Raw genomic sequence first — 11,131 nt, 5'->3', positions numbered from 1 at the left:
CAAGACGGGTGGATCAGGAGGTCAGGAGATCGAGACCATCCTGGCTAACACAGTGAAACCCCATCTCTACTAAAAATACAAAAAAATTAGCCGGGCGCGGTGGCAGGTTGCAGTGAGGCAAGGTTGTGCCACCTCATTCCATCCTGGGCGACAGAGGGAGAATCTGTCTAAAAAAGAGAGAGAAAAGAAAAGAAACTTCCAATTTTCCAATTTGTTTAGATCCAGGAATAGACCAATTTGAAAAATCTTAAATAATATTAACTACTCAGGCCATAGTATTCTTCATAAAATGGCTGTAAGAGGCAGCAATACTAAGAGAAACATGAATTTATGAACATAAGTCCTGCTTTTTCCCCCTCAGTTTGATTTAAATTTAATATCCTCCCACAATGGAAGATGATTTACAATAAAGAGATAAACTGGAAAGAATAAGAAAATGGAAACAAGATGTCATTTCTTTTTACTACCCAACAGATTTGCCATATGTTTTAAAATGATGTTTGGCCATCTACAGTAAATTAAACAAAATGCTTTTTAAAATAATGTAACACTTTAAACTATTTTTACTACCAAACTCTCCCTCTCTTGTGAAATATCCATCTTACTAAGCAAAGGTTTATTGAAGCTCCACTTACATCTATGTTGTTTTTAGCTCATTTCCTTTTTTTTTTTTTTTTTTTTTTTTTGAGACGGAGTCTCGCTCTGTCGCCCAGGCTGGAGTGCAGTGGCCGGATCTCAGCTCACTGCAAGCTCCGCCTCCCGGGTTCACGCCATTCTCCTGCCTCAGCCTCCTGAGTAGCTGGGACTACAGGCGCCCGCCACCTCGCCCGGCTAGTTTTTTGTATTTTTTAGTAGAGACGGGGTTTCACCGTGTTAGCCAGGATAGTCTCGATTTCCTGACCTCGTGATCCACCCGTCTCGGCCTCCCAAAGTGCTGGGATTACAGGCTTGAGCCACCGCGCCCGGCCCATTTCCTTTTTAAAAAAGCAATTGGTGAGTTTATTTCCCAGTTTAGCTGTTATAATGAAATATAAAAGGCATTTCTGTTTTGGCCTCTAGTATAGCATTATCGAAAGCTACGAAACTCACAGCAAAATATAGGACAGTGTAAAATTAGAAACTGCTGGTGTTTCTTTAGCAGCAGTTGCTGCCCTTGCAGTTGTTTTCCCCTCTTGCCACCAGCACAAATCTGAAAGTCACCTCTGTGTACCAGACAACAAACCCCAAGTGTGTTTTTTAAATAACAGCTTTATTATTCACATAGCATAGACTTCACCCTTTTAAAGTACACAATTTGGTGGGTTTTAGTATATTCACAGAGTTGTGTAATATTTACCATTGTCCATTTAGAACATTTTCTTCTCTACAAAAAAAAAAACTCAAAAACTCCATACCCGTTAGCATTCATTCCCCATTTCTTCATTCCCCCAGTACCTGGCAATTACTAATCTACATTCTGTCTCCGTGGACTTGCCTATTGCAGACATTTCATATAAATGGAATCATAATTATGTGGCCTTTGTGACTGGCTTCTTCTTCTTCTTTCTTCCTTTTCTTCTTCCTGTTTTTTTTTTTTTTTTTTTTTTAGAGACAGGGTCTCGCTATGTTGCCCAGGCTAGTTTCAAACTCCTGGGCTCGAGGTGCCGTTCAGAGCCCGGCCCTCCTGTTCCGCTGCCGCTGCCGCCCAAGTGCGTGGTACTTGGCAGAGGTGCTGGGCCTGCATTCTCTCCTTCCTCCCCGCCTCCGGCTGCCGGTAGGTCCTTCCTCTCGCAGCCGCTGGGAGCCCTGTCTTCGCCAAGGCCAATCACGACGCCCTGAAAAGAAAGAGGTGATGGAATTAAACCACCCCCAATCATTGGAAGATTTGGAACCCCACTGAAAATTGGTATTGGTGGATTGCTAAATGTTGGGAAATCTACTTTCTTCGATGTATTAACCAGTAGTCAGGCTTCAGCAGAAAACTTCCCTTTCGGCACCATTGCTCCTAATGAGAGCAGAGTACCTGTGCCAGATGAAAGGTTTGACTTTCTTTGCCAGTACCACAAACCAGCAAGCAAAATTCCTGCCTTTCTAAATGTAGTGGATATTGCTGGCCTTGTGAAAGGAACTCACAACGGGCAGGGCTTGGGGAAAGCTTTTTTTTTTTTTTTTTCTTTTTTAATCCCATATTAATGCCTGTGATGGCATCTTTCATCTAACATGTGCTTTTGAAGATGGTGATATCATGCATGTTGAAGGAAGTGTAGATCCTATTGGAGATATAGAAATAATACATGAAGGCCGGGCGCGGTGGCTCAAGCCTGTAATCCCAGCACTTTGGGAGGCCGAGACGGGCGGATCACGAGGTCAGGAGATCGAGACCATCCTGGCTAACACGGTGAAACCCCGTCTCTACTAAAAAATACAAAAAAGTAGCCGGGTGAGGTGGCGGGCGCCTGTAGTCCCAGCTACTCGGGAGGCTGAGGCAGGAGAATGGCGTAAACCTGGGAGGCGGAGCTTGCAGTGAGCTGAGATCCGGCCACTGCACCCCAGCCTGGGCGGCAGAGCAAGACTCCGTCTCAAAAAAAAAAAAAAAAAAAAGAAATAATACATGAAGAGCTTCAGCTTAAAGAGGAGGAAATGATTGGTAAACTAGACAAACTAGAAAAGGTGTCTGTGAGATGAGGAGATAAAAAAGTAAAATCTTTGGGAGGCCGAGGTGGATCACAAGGTCAGGAGTTCGAGACCAGCCTGGTCAATATGGTGAAACCCCGTCTCTACCAAAAATACAAAAATTAGCCGGGCATAGTAGCGCATGCCTGTAATCCCAGCTACTCAGGAGGCTGAGGCAGGAGAATTGCTTGAACCCAGGAGGTGGAGGTTGCAGTGAGCCAAGATTGCACCACTGCCCTCCAGCCTGGGCAACAGAGCAAGACTCTGTTGAAAGAAAGAAAGAGAGAGAGAGACAAGGAGGGAGCAAAGAAGGAAGGAAGGAAGGAAGGAAGGAAGGAAGGAAGGAAGGAAGGAAGGAAGGAAAAGAAAGAGGGAGGGAGGGAGGAAGGAAGGAAGGAAATTAAAGAGTAGGTGGACAAGTATGACCCAGGTGCGTTTGTCACTCCTTTTAGTGGGGCCTTGGCAAGAATTGAGTGCTGAGGAGAGACAGAAGTAACTGGAATCGAACACGACACAAAGTGCTTTGCCAAAGATCATTAAGGCTGGGTTTGCAGCATTCCAACTAGAATACATTTTCACTGCAGGCCCAGATGAAGTGCGTGCATGGACCATCAGGAAAGGGACTAAGGATCCTCAGACTGCAGGAAATATTCACACAGATTTTGAAAAGGGATTCATTGTGGTCGAAGTAATGAAATACGAAGATTTTAAATGGGGAGGTTCTGAAAATGCAGTCAAGGCTGCTGGAAAGTACAGAGGACAAAGCAGAAATTATATTGTTGAAGATGGAGATACGATCTTCTTCAAATTTAACACACCTCAACAACCGAAGAAGAAAGATAATGCATGTTTTACAGTACTCCAGACAAAGCAGAAATTATATTGTTGAAGATGGAGATATGATCTTCTTCAAATTTAACACACCTCAACAACCGAAGAAGAAAGATAATGCATGTTTTACAGTACTCCAGATGTCTACACTTAATAAAACATTTGAGGAAAAAAACAAAACAAAACAAAAAAAACTCCTGGGCTCAAGCAATCCTCCTGCCTCGGCCTCCCAAAGTGCTGGGATTACAGGCATGAGCCACCATGCCCGGCCAGCTTTTTTCACTTAGCTTAATGCTTTCAAGGTTTATTCCTGTTGCAGAACGTATCAGTACTTCATTCCTTTTTATGGTCAAATAATATTCCATCATATGGATATACTACATTTTGTTTAATCATTCACCACATGATGGACATTTAGGTTGTTCTTGTGTTGTTAAGAACAATGCTGTTACTAACATTTATGTACAAGTTTTTATGTGGATATATGTTTTTATTTTTCATGATTATATGTACAAGGGATGAAGTTGCTGGGTCATATGATAACCTTTTGAGGAACTACCAGACTATTTTCCAAAGTGACTGCACCATTTAGCATTCCCACTTGCAGTGCATAAGAGTGCCGATTTCTCCACATTCTAACACTTGCTATCTATCTTTTTGATTATAGCCTTTCTAGCGGGAATGATTTTGATTTGCATTTCTCTGGTGGCTCGTGACATTGAGAATCTTTTCATGTGCTCATTGTCCATTTGCATACCTTCTTTTGAAAAATGTCTTTTCAGATGCGTTTTTTTAAAATTATGGATTTTATCTTAATATTGGGTTGTAAGAGTTTTGTAGAATATATTCTGAATACAAGTCGCATATCAGATATATGATTTGCAAGTATTTTCTCTCATTCTGTGGGTACTTGCACTTTCTTGATGGTATTTTTTGAAGCACTAAAATTTTTAGTTTTCATGAATACCAGTTTATCTATTTCTTTGGTTGCTTGTGCTTTTAATGTTGTATCTAAGAAACCATTCTCTAACTCAAGAAAATTTACTTTGGGGGGTCATAGTGGCTCACACCTGTAATCTCAGCACTTTTGGGAGGTTGAGACTTGAGACCAGGAGTTGAAGATTAGCCTGGGCAAAATAGTGAGACCCTGTCTCAAAAAAAAAAAAAAAAAAAAGATTAAAAAGTAACCAGGCGTGGTGGCGTATTTCTGTGGTCCCGGCTACTCAGGAGGCTGAGGTGGGAGGATTGCTTGAGCCCAGGAGGTGGAGGCTATAGTGGACCATGTTCACACCTCTGCACTCCAGCCTGGGTGACAGAGTGGGACCCTGTCTCCAAAAATAAATAAATAAGAAATTTAAACATATATTTTTTCCATAAGTTGTATAGTTTTACTTCTTACATTTTGAGTTTATTTTTATGTATGGTGTGACATAGGAGTCCAAATTAATTTTTTTGCAATTCACATGTCCCAGCACCATATATTGAAAGGCTCTTTCTCACTGAATTTTCTTGGCATCTTTGTCAAAAATCAGTTGACCGTGAACATAAGGGTTTATTTCTGGGCTCTAATTGTATTGCACTGATCTATATGAATGTTAAATGTTCTTATACCAGTACCACACTGTCTTGATTGCTGTAGCTTTGTGCTTGATATGGTTAGGCTTTGTGTCCCCACCCAAATCTTATCTTGAATTGTAATCCCCATAATTGCCATAATCCCCATGTGTCAAGGGAGAGACCAGGTGGAGGTAATTGTATCGTGGAGGCAGTTCCCCATGCTGTTCTCGTGACAGTGAGTTCTCATAAGATCTGATTGTTTTATAAGGGGCTCTTTTCCCTTTTTCTTGGCACTTCTTCCTGCTGCCTTGTGAAGAGGGTGCCTTGCTTCCCCTTCACCTTGGTTGTAAGTTTCCTGAGGCCTCCCTAGCCATGCTGAACTGTGAGTCAATTAAACCTCTTTCCTTTACAAATTACCTAGTCTCAGGAAGTTATTTATAGCGGTATGAAAACGGACTAATACGGTGCTGTTTTGAAATCAGGAAGTGCCAGTCCTTCAACTTTGTTCTTTCTCAGGGTTGTTTTGTCTATTTTGTGTCCCTTGTATTTCTGTCACTATTTTTCTCCCTTTTGTAGTTTTAACTGACCATTTTATATGACTTCATTTTTTTCTTTTTATTTATTTCATATTTTTCTTAGCATATTCATTGTACTTCTTTTTTTAACAACTTTTTTCAGTGGTTGCTCTAGGTTCCCTTGTTTTTTTTGTTTTTTTTGGGGTTTTTTTTTGTCTTTTTTAAGAGACAGGGTCTCACTGTGATACCCAGGCCCAAGTGCAGAGGTGTGAACGTGGTTCACTGCAGCCTCTACCTCCTGGGCTCAAGCAATCCTCCCACCTCAGCCTCCCAGATAGGTGGGATTACAGGCACCAGCCACCACACCACTCTAATTTTGTTATAGTAGTTTTTGGTAGAGAGTCTCACCATGTTGCCCAGTATGGTCCCAAATTCCTGGCCTCAAGCAATTCTCCCACCTCAGCTTCCCAAAGTGTTGGGATTACAGGCATGAGCCACCATGCCTGGCCAACTCTTGTATTTTAATCTGAATTTTAGGATCAGCTTGATAATTTCTGTAAGAAAGAAAACTGGGGTTTTGATAGGATTGCCTTGAGGCTGGGCATGGTGGCTCATGCCTGTAATCCTAGCACTTTGGGAGGGCGAGGTGGGCGGATCACCTGAGGTCAGAAGTTTGAGACCAGCCTAGGCAACATGGTCAAACTCCATCATTACTAAAAATGCCAAAATTAGCTGGATGTGGTGGCAGACACCTGTAATCCCAGCTACTTGGGAAGCTAAGGCACTAGAATCATTTGAACCCAGGAGGTGGAGGTTGCAGTGAGCTGAGATGGCGCCACTGGACTCCAGCCAAGGCGACAGAATGAGACTCCGTCTCAAAAAAAAAAAAAAAATCACATTGTACCCCATAAATAAGCACAATTATTATTTGTCAAAATAAAAAATTATGTAAGAACTAATAAACAAGTATAGCAATATTGTAGGGTACAAGATCAATAAACAAAAACCACTCATATTTTTGGCTGGGTGTGGTGGCTGGGCTCAGTGGTACAACAAGCCCAGGAGTTTGAGACCAGCCTGGCCAGCATGGTGAAACCCCCATCTCTACTAAAAATACGAAAAATTAGCCAGGCGTGGTGGCGCATGTCTGTAATCTCAGCTACTCAGGAGGCTGAGGCACGAGAATCACTTGAACCTGGGAGGTGGAGGTTGCAGTGAGCCAAGGCCATGCCACTGCACTCCAGCCTGGGTAATGGAGCAAGACTGTCTCAAAAAAAAAAAAAAAAGAAAATGTTCATGTAGTACATGTATCAAAACATCACACTGAGGCCGGGCGTGGTGGCTCATGCCTGTAATCCCAGCACTTTGGGAGGCCGAGGCAGGTGGATCACTTGAGGTCAGGAGTTAAAGACCAGCCTGGTCAACACAATGAAACCCCGTCTCTACTAAAAAAAATAAAAGAAGAGGAAGAAGAAGTTGGCAGCATGGGAACGGGGAGGAACAGGTGGGGAGTGGGGATGTTGTTAAAAAAAAATACTGGTCTGCTTCAACCCAAGAGGAATCAGAAGATCCAAAGCAGTTTGGGAAAGCCAGAACCATCAGAGATGGAGGGAGAAGGAAAATCCAGGGGGTGGGAGGTTCTGTTTGGCAACTGGGGTGAAGGGATTGCTTTCTCCCTGCTGGGATTCCCCCCAGCCCCTCCAGTCAGTCAGGAAGGGAGCAGCCTATTTCACTGCAGGCCCAGATGAAGTGTGTGCATGGACCATCCTTAAACTCCTGGGTGCAAGGGATCCTTCTGCCTCAGCTTCTCGAGTAGTTAGGACTACAGGTGTGTGTGCCACCATGCCCAGGTAAGTTTTTTTATTTCTGGGGAGTGGGGGAGCTGTCTCGCTATGTTGCCCTGGCTGATCATAAACTCCTGGGCTCAAGGAATCTTCCACTCAGCCTCCCCAGTGGCTGTATTACAGGCATGAGCCACTATGGCCAGCCCTCCTATAATACTTTTAAATCATCTCAAGATTAAGCCTGGCTAATTTTTGTTTGTTATGGCTTTTTGTTGTTGTTGTTGTTTTGTAGAGATGGGATTTCTCCATGTTGCCCAGGCTGGTCTGGAACTCCTGGGCTCAGGTGATCCTCCCTTCTCGGCCTCCCAAAGTGTTGGGATTATAGGCATGAGCCACTGCACCCAGCGTAGCAGTAGCATTTTAAAGAAATATGCTTTTGGCCAGGCATGGCGGCTCATACCTGTAATCATAGCACTTTGGGAGGCTGAGGTGGGAGGACTGCTTGGGCCTGGGAGGTTGAGGCTGCAGTAAGCTGTGATCACACCACTGAACTCCAGCTGGGTGACAGAGCAAGACACTGTCTCAAAAACAGTACATATATATATATATATATGCTTTAGATTTTCATATTTTCTCTAGCACTGCAGACTGCTAAATAATCATAGTCAATTAATGGAAATGAACTTCTATTATTGCTCATTGAGTTATGAATTAAAACGAGTAAGTTATGAAAACATACTAATTATTGATATTTTGTGTAGATCAGCAATATTTGAACTTTCTCCCACCTGAGTGGAAGGCAAGCTAAACTTGGAAGCACTCTTGGATTTTTTTGTTGTTGTCGTCGTTTTGTTTTGATTTAATATTTTTATTGCTTATATTTCTTTTTTGTGTTTTAATCTGTTAAAGTCAAAGATTTTTAAAATTCCTGGAGTGATAGAATTTTAACAATTTTATTTTATTTTTATTTTATTTATTTATTTATTTATTTATTTTGAGACGGAGTTTCACTCTTATTGCCCAGGCTGTAGTGCAACGGTGCGATCTCGGCTCACCGCAACCTCCGCCTCCCAGGTTCAAGCGATTCTCCTGCCTCAGCCTCCCTAGTAGCTGGGATTACAGGCATGTGCCACCACGCCCAGCTAATTTTGTATTTTTAGTAGAGACGGAGTTTCTCCGTGTTGGTCAGGCTGGTCTCAAACTCCGACCTCAGGTGATCCGCCTGCCTCAGCCTCCCAAAGTGCTGGGATTACAGGCGTGAGCCATTGCGCCCAGCCAATTTTAACAATTTTAATACTGTCTAACCAGCAAGTTTATGAAATCTTTTTTTTTTTTTTTGAGACAGAGTCTTGGTCTGTCGCCCAGGTTGGAGTGCAGTGGTGCAACCATGGCTCACTGCAGCCTTGGGCACCAGGTGCAAGCAATTCTCCCACCTCAGCCTCCAGAGTAGCTGGGACTACAGGCAGGCAGCACCACACCTGGCTGATTTTTTAAAAATTTTTAATAGGGACAGGATTTTGCTATGTTGCCCAGGCTAGTCTTGAACTCTTGAGCTCACATGACCCTCTTGCCTCGGCCTCCCAAAGTGCTGGGATTACAGTTGTGAGCCACTCTGCCCAGCCTGAAGTCTTTAATTGATACACCTAAAGTTACTTTTATGATGTATAACTTTATTTATTTATTTATTTAGAAACAGAGTCTTGCTCCGTCACCCAGACTGGAGTGCAGTGGTGCCATCTCGGTTCACTGCAACCTTCGCCTCCTGGGTTCAACCAATTCTCCCGCCTCAGCCTCCCAAATAGCTGGAATTACAGGCGTGGGCCACCAAGCCCAGCTAATTTTTCATTTTTAGTAGAGATGGGGTTTTACCATGTTGGCCAGCTGGTCTTGAACTCCTGATCTCAAGTGAGCCACCTGCCTCGGCCTCCCAAATGCTGGGATTACAGGCATGAGCCACTGCATCCAACCTTATGATGCATAATTTTAGAGACTTTTTTTAGACAAATATTGAACTTATAAACAGTTTAATGAAAACTCAGATTTTATCTGCATATGATCTATCTTTATTTTTTTTACTTCTATTCTTAAGTTATACATGTTTATTATAAAAATATTCAGATTAGTAGGGAATTTTTAAAAATGTAAAATTATCTTGTTCATCCTAAATCCCATTTTTCAGTAGTAACTACTGTGAACACTTTTTGGGAGCAGGGAGGGGACAGGGTCTCACTCTGTCGCTCAAGCTGGAATGCAGTGGCACGGTCTTTCAGCCTCCGTCTCCTGGGTTCAAGAGATTCTTGTTCCTCAGCCTCCCAAGTAGCTGAGACTACAGGTGTGCGCTACCATGCCTGGCTAATTTTTTTCCTTTTTTTGTATATTTTTGTAGAGACAGGATTTCGCCATGTTGGCTAGACCAGTCTTGAAATCCTGACCTCAAGCAATCCACCCACGTCAGCCTCCCAAAGTGCTGGGATAACAGGCGTGAGCTGCTGTGCCTGGCCTTGTTAACAGTTATGTATGTTACCTTCCATATATTTATCTATGCATATACAAATCTGTCCTCTGTGACCCATTTTGTAGATATTTTTTATTATATAATTTATTTTTTAAAAAATTCTTTTCGTAGAATACTTTTTCACACTAAAGATTCCCATAGTGGGAAAATAACAATCTATTACTTATAGTTTTATATTTGTGGGTAGATTGTTTTAGAACAAATAAAACACATTTGAGAATTAAGTCTCAGTTTGGAATTTGTAATATTTTGATGCATCTACAAGGAGGACCTAGTCCTTAAATGGAACTTCTGTATATTCAGAAGCTCTTTAAGCTTTTCTTCACAGGATTTAGAAATTCCTATGTGAGAAATCAGCATTTCCTAATTTTAAACTTTCCCTAGTATATGTAGTCATCAGTAGCTGGTATCTACTGAACAAAGAGGGAAGTTTTTGAAAATGAAACACTGGCTAATTTTCTGCAAAGTTTTTATTCATGAATTAACAGTATTTTCCTTTGTCCATTTTTCCCAGGGCAAATATAGTAGCAGTTTGGTCATGTACTGGCAGTAATAAAGCTGGATTCTCTTTAAGAGATTGATCAGGTCGGGCACGGTGGCTCACGCCTGTAATCCCAACACCTTGGGAGGCTGAGGCAGGCAGATTACTTGAGGCCAAGAGTTAAGAGACCAGCCTGACCAACATGGTGGAACCTCGTCTCTACTCAAAGTACAAAAATTAGCCAGGTGTGGTGGCGTGTGCCTGTAATCCCAGCTACTCGGGAGGCTGAGCCTGGAGAATTGTTTGAACGTGGGAGGCAGAGGTTACAGTGAGCCGAGATTGCGCCACTGCATTCCAGCCTGGGTGACAGAGGGAGACAGTCTCAAAAAAAAAAAAAAAAAGAAAAGAAAAGAAAAGGCAGGGGAAATCATACGTTTGCATCTGTAATATCCATGTATCATGGACTCTGCCCTAGACTAGACTAGTGTCATCCAGTGCAGTAGCTGCTAGCCACAAGTAGCTATTGAAAACTTGAGGCTGGGCATGGTGGCTCATGCCTATTATCTCAGCACTTTGGGAGGCTGAGGCAGGAGATCACTTAAGCCCAGGAGTTCAAGATCAGGTTGGGCAACATAGCCAGACCCCATCTCTGCAAAAAATTTTAAAATTAGCCAAGTGTGATGACATGCACCTGTAGTTCCAGCTACTTGGAAGGGTGAGGCGGCAGGATCATCTGAGCCTGGGAAGATCGAGGCTGCAGTGAGCCATGATGGCACCACAACACTCCAGCCTGGGT

General features: G+C 42.7%; 1 pseudogene; it reads left to right on the top strand.

Annotated features, from left to right (window-relative positions):
- The first annotated feature begins 289 nt into the window (after window positions 1–289).
- LOC123569374 (obg-like ATPase 1) lies at window positions 290–10,407 on the top strand (annotated as a pseudogene).
- Window positions 10,408–11,131: the final 724 nt, after the last annotated feature.

The sequence above is a fragment of the Macaca fascicularis genome, chromosome 16 (genome assembly GCF_037993035.2).
Source record: "Macaca fascicularis isolate 582-1 chromosome 16, T2T-MFA8v1.1".
Lineage (NCBI taxonomy): Eukaryota > Metazoa > Chordata > Mammalia > Primates > Cercopithecidae > Macaca > Macaca fascicularis.
This window is presented reverse-complemented; position numbering and strand designations above follow the sequence as displayed.